Source organism: Phyllostomus hastatus, unplaced genomic scaffold (genome assembly GCF_019186645.2).
Source record: "Phyllostomus hastatus isolate PE091 unplaced genomic scaffold, TTU_PhHast_1.1 phas_scaffold_501, whole genome shotgun sequence".
NCBI classification, from domain to species: Eukaryota; Metazoa; Chordata; class Mammalia; order Chiroptera; family Phyllostomidae; genus Phyllostomus; species Phyllostomus hastatus.
The window spans coordinates 16,696,165-16,706,237 of NW_025334033.1; positions in this window are offsets into that span (position 1 = coordinate 16,696,165).

The following is a 10,073-nucleotide window of genomic DNA, read 5'->3' on the forward strand; positions in this document are numbered from 1 at the left end:
ATTAAAACGACAATCAGATACTGCCACATGCTCACAAAATCGCTGAAATGGAAAACACAGAAAATGCCAAGTGTTGGCCAAGAGTTGAAATAATTGAAACTACACTGCTGGTGGGAATAAATATTGGTGTAGCCACTTTGGAAAATTCAAAGTTCAAGAAACAGGCAAAACCAAACGAGATTTAGGATTATATAGGCAGTGAAAACAAAAAGAAGAGAAAGGATATGGTTAGCTTTGGGGTGGGGGAGTAATGCTTGGGAGGGTATGATGGGTTTTTTAGAGTGTGCCAATGTTCTGTTTTTTGATCTGAGAGGGGGTTACATTACTGTTCACTTTGTCACTCATTAAGCTGTAGGTTTTGGGGATGAATGTATGTGCTTTTCAGTATGTATATTATATATTCCATGGTTTAAAAAAATGTTTGAGCCCTGGCTGGTGTGACTCAGTGGATTGAGTGCTGGCCTGTGAACCAAAGGGTCGCTGGTTCAATTCCCAGTCAGGGCACATGCCTGGGTTGCGGGCCGGGTCCCCAGTTGGGGATGAACAAGAGGCAACTACACATTGATGTTCCTCTCTTTCTCTTCCTCCCTCCTTTCCCCTCTCTCTAAAAATAAATAAATAACATCTTTAAAAATAAAGTAAAATAAAAATTAAAAAATGTTTGAAGCCCTGACTAGTATGGTTCAGTGGGTTGGGTATCATCCTGCAGAACAAAGGGCTGCAGATCAATTCCAGAGCAGGGCACATGCCTGGGTTACAGGCCTGGTCCCTGGTCGGGAGTGTGCAAGGGGCAGCCAATCAATGTTTCTCTCCCTCTCTTTCTCCCTCCATTTCCCTCTCCTTAAAAACAAAAATAAAGTCTTTTTCAAATTTTTTTCTTGGAGTTAACCAGTTAGAGAAAATTTTCCTGGGCAATGCTGAATACATACTACTGACTATTACCTTACTGATGGAACCAGTCTTTCTATATGTTTATTATAAATGTGAAAGATAAGATAGGCCTGAATTCTGGGGTTGGCAATAGTGAAGGAGAGGTGACACATGCAAAAAATACTACAGAACTTGAGGCAATATGAGAAGATGAACAAGCATGGCAGTTGGAGTGAGGAGCCTCAAATTCACAGCTTAACTGATCATTTAGTTTAGGTTCTAGTCACTCTCTAGTTACATGACCTGCGCATATCTCTTAACCTGCCTGAATTTCATTTTCCTCACCTGTGGGAAGGGTATTTAATAAAACTAACATTTTTTTATTTGTAACCCTTTGTAAGCTATTAAAAGGGCATAATAAATTTTATTGATGTCTTAGTCAATGAGGTGGGAAGGGGAGGGGGAAGAAGTTGAGAATGGATAAGATTTGAGTCTGAGTGATGCAGGTAATAGTGATAGCCTGAACCAAATGGGAAAAAAGAGAGAAGGAGAAGCAGATTCAGAGAAAGATAACATTCTATTTTATACACATTGTGTTTAAGATTATGCCAGAACATAAGGGGGGAATTGTTATACTAATACAGAACTTCTAGTTTAGTATTCTGAGAAAAAGGTCAGGACCGATAATTAGAAGTTACCCACAATAAGAGTGGAAGTTAGAGCCATGGAGTAAATAAGATCATGGAGAGAGCAATAGAAAAATAGAGTGAGTACTGAGGACAGTGGCAGAAGAAGCAAAGGAAGGAGGGGAGAAAATCAGCATTAATTGAACACCTATTAAATTGTGTGCCAGCTGCTCTGCATTTGTCATCTCATTTATTCCCCTCAAATTCCAAGGTAGTTAATTTAGCCTCACTTGGTTGACTAACTTTGTAGACTCACACCAAGAAAAAGAGCCAGCATTGAAAATCAGCTTGACCTTAGTTTATACAGTACACTACAACATTCCTGGGAGACGAGGTATCTCTTGCAGAAGCCCATAGGGAGAATTTGAGTCAAGGAAAGATAAGCACTGAGAAAAAAAAACATTGAGTTTTTGTGATTTGTGACCAAGGGGTTACTGGACATGTGTAGCAGTGCCTGCACTCCTGTTTGTTGTGCTTCTGTGAGTGTGGACAATCCTGACAAGCATGTTATAGACCTATGACAGTAAGAAGACAGTCAAGATAGCAACTGTAAAAATTAGTATAATGGAAACAAAGCCAGTTGTTAAAGCTTAGCTAGATGCTCTTGCCAGCCAAGTGCTTTGAATCTGAAGGCTTGAAAGAGAGAAATAACTCGCTGCATGAACTGATGTTTGCTGCTTTGTTCATGTACTGCCTAGAACCCCCTTGAGTGTCACCAGTGGTATGGGTTTTTTACGTTGGGAAACACTGGAATGTTACATGATAGTGTTCACTGTTTACAGTGCACTTTCAGTCACCTGAAATACTGAGTGAAAAGGTCAGGATGGCTTTGCCCGCCAAGGTCATTAAAACTTGGTATGAAAGATAACTTTTTACTGGTGAGAAACATATATGCCTTTTAGAACGCAGCCTCAAAACTTAAGAGTAATCCACTGTAATCGATGAAGAAGATTTTTCTCTACTAGGTTTATTAAAACTATTTACTGTTTGAATAGCATTTTATCATTAAAGTAAAATAAAATGTTCCAACACAATATAATTAGTGGTTTCTTCCTGCATGTTTTTAGATTTACCCTAAATAGTATGTGCATTTTTTGGCAGACATATCACTGAAGAATTTTTAATTGATTGCAGAAGCATGATGTCTTCTATCTTTGTCTACCCCCTCTGCCGAGTTCTAGAGAAGGCCTCCAGTAAGCAATTGAATTTCTTTGGCAAAGTTACTGATTTCAGAATTCCCCAGATGCACTGAGAACATTGATTTCCAGGAACTGGTTAGACACAGCTACTTCACTCAAGCTTATATTTTATACCCCACAGTTAAGGTTTGCATTTGGGCCACCTTATTTTCTTAGTCTCTTATCAAGCAGTGATCATGTAATAATTATTGGTTGGTTATGGCTCCCAGCCAGATTTTTAAAATTATTTAAGTAGATAATCTGTCCACTAGTGCAAAAAAAAAATGTTATCTTTATTTAAATATTTATTTATTTTTAGAGAGAGGGGAAAGGAGGGAGGAAAAGAGGGAGAGAAATGTTGGTTGCCTTTTGTACATGCCCTGACTGGGGACTGAACCCACAACCCAGGTATGTGCTCTGACTGGGAATCAAACCAGGGACCTTTCACTTTGCAGACTAACACCCAACCAGCTGAGCCACGCCTGTCAGGGCCAAAAAAACTTTTAAAAACATTATCAACTGTCTTCCATCCCACAAGGTAACCCACAAGGTAACCTCTAAGCTTATTTTTTGTGTATTCTTTCAGAGGTTTTTTTTCTTGCCTATACATGTAAAAGTAGATACTCTCATTTGCCCCCCGTTTTTATACAACAAGGGAGGGTACCATATACACTTTTCTGCACTTTGCACTTAAGACATCTTGGGCTTTTCCATATTAAAAGCATAAAAGGCATCATTTTTTCTTAACTCCTGCATGTGATTCAACCAATCATTATCCAATTGAGGGACATTGAGTTTATAATCTTTTGTGTTCTAATCCATGCTTAGATGAATATCTTTGTACACACATCTTCTTTTATGTGTATCTTATCCCAGTTCCCAAAGTGGATTTGCTCTGCAAAAGGGCATATATGTACTTTTAATTTAGATAAGTATTGCCATATTGCCCTCCATGTACCAAATGTTTCTCCATAGCACTGCTGATAGACCAGAGTGTTACCAAATTTTTGGATTTTTCCCTGCCACCTTTTGAAAGGTAGATTAAGTACTACCTAGTATTTCAGGACCAATAGCAAAACCATTTGGTTAGGTAAGAAGACATGAGATTCTGCCTATAACATTTGTTCAGGATCCTAATTCTTTGCTGCAGCTCCTGCAGCTACATACCCACAACTAGTAAAACATGATTGCTTGTGCAGTAGAAGCAGCTGGCAAACCTGGAAAGGGACCAAGAATGACTACAAACAGCTCCACCTATACTTTTTTATGTAATTTTGCTTCAGTGCTGAGGTAGCACAAGGAAGTAGGAAGATGGAATATTAGGTTGAGTTCCTCCTGCACTGGGATTATGTTAAATCATGAAGAAGGTTTTCCAGGAATGATGATCTCAGATAGTTGGAGCCAAAGTAACTTCGGGAAAGGTTAGGAATTAGTTATGGCATACTAGCTTACTGGCTTTTCAAACTTTTTAATCATTTTATAACTTTGCACGTTTGCTGTGGACTGAATGTTTGTGTCCCCCTAAAGCCCCTAGTGTAATGGTATGTAGAGATGGCCCTTTGGAGGGTAATTAGAGTTAAATTAGGTCATAAGTGTGGGGGCCTCATGATGGAATTAGGAGAGGCCTTATAAGATGAGGAAGAGAGAAAGATCTCAGCTCGACCACAAAGGAAAAGCCACATAAGGACACAGTGAGGAAGCCAGGAAGAAACTCTCACCAGGAACTGAATCAGCCAGCACCTTGATCTTGTACTTCCCAGCTTCTAGAACTCTGAGGAATACATTTCTGTTCTTTGAACCACCTGCTCTATGGTAGTTTGTTACAGCAACCTAAGTGACTAAGACAATATATCTCTCGTTTTCCACAGATTCATGAAGTTCTATCAAAAAAATTGACATAACTTAATAATATTCTTTCTTCAGATTAACTGCAGCCAGCATACTGCCTTTGCTGTTCCTGCACTATTTGGAAACTGACCTCTCTAAGCATGACAGATGACAATTCCTTCAGTTTGTTTAGTATTTTAATTTGCATCTCAGGAGTGCCTTGGAATTCTGTCTCCTGAGTTGAAATAAGTGATATATAAATGCAGGTGAAAACTCATTTCCTTAATGGGCTGTAAGGTTATGTTACACCCTAATGATTGATTGGACATTTAATGATACCAAGGAATCTCATTACTTTTGTTGCACTATGATGTTTTGTTATAATAGTGTTATAACTAATTTTTTAAAACAATCTTTTAGACATTGAAATCTTTAAAAGGAAATGATTTGATATCTGGGACTCATTTCAAAATAACCTGGAGTGGCAAAGGTGTGGATTGGCAGTATCAAGGAAAGAAGAGTAGTCAGGGAATGGTAACTATAGAAGCTGAATGACGGATGCATGGGCGTGCTTTGTATTCTCTACATCTGTATATGTGAAATTTTCTGTATTTAAAAGATAGTTTAAATAATTTATGATTGTGTATAACTAATGACTGCAATATGCTTTTTTTTATCTTACCTTACATTATTCTGGTACCCGATAAAATTAACATATAAAGAATCTTCAACTTAAATGTCTTACCAACCATGAAGATTAAAAAGCTAGCATTAGTACACATTGGACTTCACTTTCCATGCATTTATTCATCAGCTACTGAATGCTTTCATATCGATTTTCTTACTTAATCTCTGCCAAGTAAGTGTTATCTCCACTTTACAAATGAGAAAATGTAAACTTTAGCTACATATACACGGATAGAAAATAGCAAAATTAGGATTTTTTTCCCATTCTGTCTCCCATTTTCCCTGAGAGACAGAAAAAGCCTGTCTCTCAAACTTTATATTTTATTTTTGTTATATCATACTGCTTCTCAGACATGACTTACTACCCTTCCTTTTATGTTGTTTTCCTTTTAGGAGTGAGCCTGGCACAACAGGTCAGACAGACTCACATATGGAAATGTGAAAGATTCCTGGGGTCTTTGTCCTCTCCTTTCCTGTTAAGGCAGCTAGAGTCCCAAGGCAGGAATTAAAAGTATACTGCACCTTCAGGAAACCATGGAACAGTGAGCTGATAAATTCTAGACCTAACTTGCCAAGCTTTTGTTCTCTAAAAATTCATTTGATTGTTATATATATTTGTGTGGGACACTGTACAAGATACTCAACTGACACTCTCACCTTACTTTCAGAACACAAGAGCTCCACATTGAGGGCATTATGGTCAGTGAAATATGTCAGATGGAGAAAGAAAATACTGCATGTGCTCACTTATATAAGAAATGTTAAAAAACCAGACTCAGAAGTAGAGTAGATTAGTTGCCAGGGGTGTGGTGGTATTTAGGAGAATGGATAAAGACAAGAAAGGGTACAAACTTCCAGTATTTAAATAAGTTCTGGTCATCTAATGTACAGCATGATGACTAGCTAACAATACTGTATCGTACAGTCAAAACTTGCTAAGAGTAGATCTTAAAAGTACTCACCACAAACAAAATGGTGGGGCAGTGGGTAACTGTGAGGTGATGGATGTGTTCACATTATCATGGTAATCATTTTGCAAAATGTATATCAAATCATGTTGTATGTCTTATACAATATGTCAATTATATCTCAAAGCTAAGGGAGGAAATGTTCAGTCTTAACACAATTACCTCTGTCCTTTTCCTCCTGCATCCCCACTCTACCCTATCGATTTACATCCTCAATTGAAGCTATGCCCAAGCAACTCAGGAAATGGAGGAAATACAAGGTAGAAACATCCCCTAACTAATACTGACCAGCTGTCCCTTCCAGTCATCACTTTCTCCTTTCTCTTCCCAAGGATATGTCTAGTTTGCACTTTAAGGGAGCTTGGGACAACTCCCTAGTCCGTAACAACTGAACTTTAAGAATACTTATATATGGTGTGACAGACCTTAACAAAAGTCCCACCCAGAAGTTTGTGGGAAGAGACCAGGTTTTATAAATACTTACAGTTAAAGCAAGACTTGAATCCAAGAAAAGGTCCTCACTGAGGCCTTAAGTAGGATCTAGGTATTTACACTCCTTTATACCCCTCTCCCACACATTCCCCCACTAATCAAAAGCACCATACTCAGGCGAATCTAGACTCAACTAAGCTTAAAACAATCTCTTGCTGATTACCCCCACAGAGTGGGTCATGTGAGACAGACTTGCAGCTCCATGGTGCACTTTCTCTGCCCCTGGATTATTGCATATCCAGCCCACAGAAAGTTGACAGAGTTAAAAGAGCACAGACTCTAGTTTTATCCAGAGATATCCTTTGATGAGGGAAAAACACTGAATCATTGGAGAAGCTATGCTGTGTTTGATTCTTAAAAAGATTCGACACTTAAGCCCAAAGAGATTGGAAAACTGGGAAATGAGAAATTGAGAGTTTGAAGTTAGATTGAGAGAAGACCTGCAGATTATTTAAGGGCATAAACTTGAAAATGCCTCTGACCCACCTCTGGAGAAGGCCTTTGGTAGGATGGAAAGCTGAGAGCTGACATTCCCCACTAGCTAATCCACCTGCCCCTGGCAGCGGGCAAACAACAGGGGGTACCGTATTTTCTAGTAAAACATTAAGCCCAAAGTCTTGGTTTAAATTTAGATTTTTAGTTTTTCACATGTACTAAAAACTGATTTTTCTTCCACCTGCACACACAAGTACGGTTATCCCTCTCCCCTTTAAATTCTTCAAGTGAAACTAGTTTTGCTTCTCCTCTTCAAGGCACCACCCTTCTCCAATAGTCCAGGCTCAAAAGTTTCTTCATTTTATTTATTTGGTTTTTGTTTCACAGTCAGAAACTACAGTCCAGCTAGAGATGAAGGACTGAGTGAGAGCACAAAAATTATAGAATACAGTGACCAAGGGAGGGTGGTGGAGTGTGCACCTGAGCAGCCGAAGGAATGGTCTGGAGGTTAAGATAAAATACAAGTTAAATTTATAGGCATCATCCACAATCAACAATAGTGAGCATGGTGGTCCTGCCATTCCTGGACCTGTGTGCTCCAGGGCTTCCACAATATTCATGTACTCTTCCACCTTGCCAAAGACCACGTCTTTGCCATCCAGCAACTCGGTGTTTGCAGTGTGGTATGTGCACTCTGTGAGGTGATGGCACCATTTGTGTCGGGTACAGCTTTTACCATGGACAAGATGCCTGGACCCACCAGTATGCATCAGGACAAAACATCATCAAACTTCTCCCCACAAATGGATTTGCTGCCAGTGCTATTGCAGTGTGTGAAGGCACCACCCTGGAACACAAACCCTAGAATAACTGAAAGTGGGAGCATTTATAGCCAAATCTTGTTTTCCCATGTTCAGAGCATGAACATTTTCTGGCTGTCTTTGGAACTTTGTCTGCTAACAGCTAAAAGCAGACAAGGGCTTGCTATAAAGGCCAATGTGTTCGTGAACCAGGTGGTGTTGACCTTAGCTGGGTAGTGGCAGTGTAGAGCTTGCAAAACCAAATTTTCTTCATTCTTTAGTCCCAATTGCTTATCTTCCCTGGAAAGGGATTGCATTTATACCTTTATCTCCACAAACAAGGACTCTGCCCTAAATTAACCTTTATTTCAGAATACTGAGTCTTGTTGCCATCTTTGAATTTTACCTTTCCTTCCTGCCCCCAGACTATCCTGCCTTACTTCTACTGTGATCTTTTCATCTTTCTTTAAAGATTTTTTTCTCTTTCAGAGATATGTTATTTCACTTTTCCTTTTTACTTATTTATTTATTTTAGAGGGGAGGGGGAAGGAAGGGAGAAACAGGAGAGAACCAATTGCCTCTTCCATGCCCCCAGCTGGGGACCTGTCCCACAACCCAGGTATGTGCCCTGACTGGGAATTGAACCTGCAACCTTTCAGTTCACAGGCCAGAGTTCAATCCACTGAGCCACCAGCTAGGGTCACTTTCATCTTGAGAATCTTTTGAGCATTCTCTATAGTGTATCTAGGCTCATCCTTTTTTTTTTTTTATGGGTATCACTTTTTACTTTTCTCTCTCTTTTTTTTTTGTTGACATTATTACAGATATCCTCATATCTGCTCCTCTGCCTGCCTCCACCTGGCTCTCACCTCCCCTTCTTTCTGGCCATCACCACACTGTTGTCTGTGGCTATAGGTCATGCATATATGCTCTTTGGCTAATCCCTTCACCTTCTTTTATCCAGTCCCCGGCTTTCCCCTCCCGTCAGACAGCTGTCAGTCTGTTCCATGTGTCCATGCCTCTGTTTCTGTTTTGTTCATTAGTATATTTTGTTCATTGACTCCACATTTAAGTGAGATTATATGGTATTTGAAATAAGACTGGCTTATTTTACTTAACATACTAATCTCCAGGGCCCCGGCTGGTGTGGCTCAGTGGATTGAGTGCTGACCTGTGAACGGAAAGGTCCCCTAAATTCGATTCCCGGCCAGGGCACATGCCTGCGTTGCAGGCCAAGTCCCCAGTGGGGATTATGCATGAGGTGGCTGATCGATGTTTCTGTCCTCTTTCTTCCTCCCTTCCTCTCTCTCTAAAAATAAATAAAACTTTAAAAGAAGAAAGAAAAAATAATAATCTCTAGGTATGTCCATGCTGTCACAAAAGGTAAGATTTTCTTCTTTTTTACAGTCTAGGCTCATTCTTGATCTGACCCTATCCAGACCCAGATTTGAGCAGACCTGCAGTCAAGGATGATAGTACAATATTTCAAAACACCTAGTATAGTTCCTGACATAAAAGGTACTGTAGCTTCTTTTTTCTCTTATCAAGTTAGTTTCTTTACTGCCTAAGAGTATTAATGGTTATATCTGTGTCAGATTATTCTGCCTCCAAAAAATGTATTCAATATTCATTCTCTCCAAATCTATCAAACATTAACAAATTCAAATTCTACCTTCAAATTTTATTTTATTCTTTTGATAATTTTTTATTGCATTTTATTTTTTTCTATTACCACTTAGCCTCCTTATACCCCCAACCCAACCTTCAAGTTTTCAAACAGTCATGCCCTGGCTGGGTAGATCAATTAGTTGGAGCATCATTTTGTACACCAAAAGTTTGCAGGTTCGAATCCTGGTCAGGGTACATACCTAGGTTGCGGGGTTGATCCCTAATTGTGGCACAAGGGAGGCAACTGGTCAATGGATCAATGTTTCTCTCTCACATTGATTTATATATATATATATATATATATATAATCTCTATATCTCTCCCTCCCCTCCCCAACCTCCAATCCTCCCTCTCTTCCTTTACCTCTCCTCCCTCTCCCCTCCACTTCCTCTTCCTCTAAAATTAATGAACATATACTCAGTGAGGATTAAAAAATTTTAAACAATTTTGAAAGTCACTGAA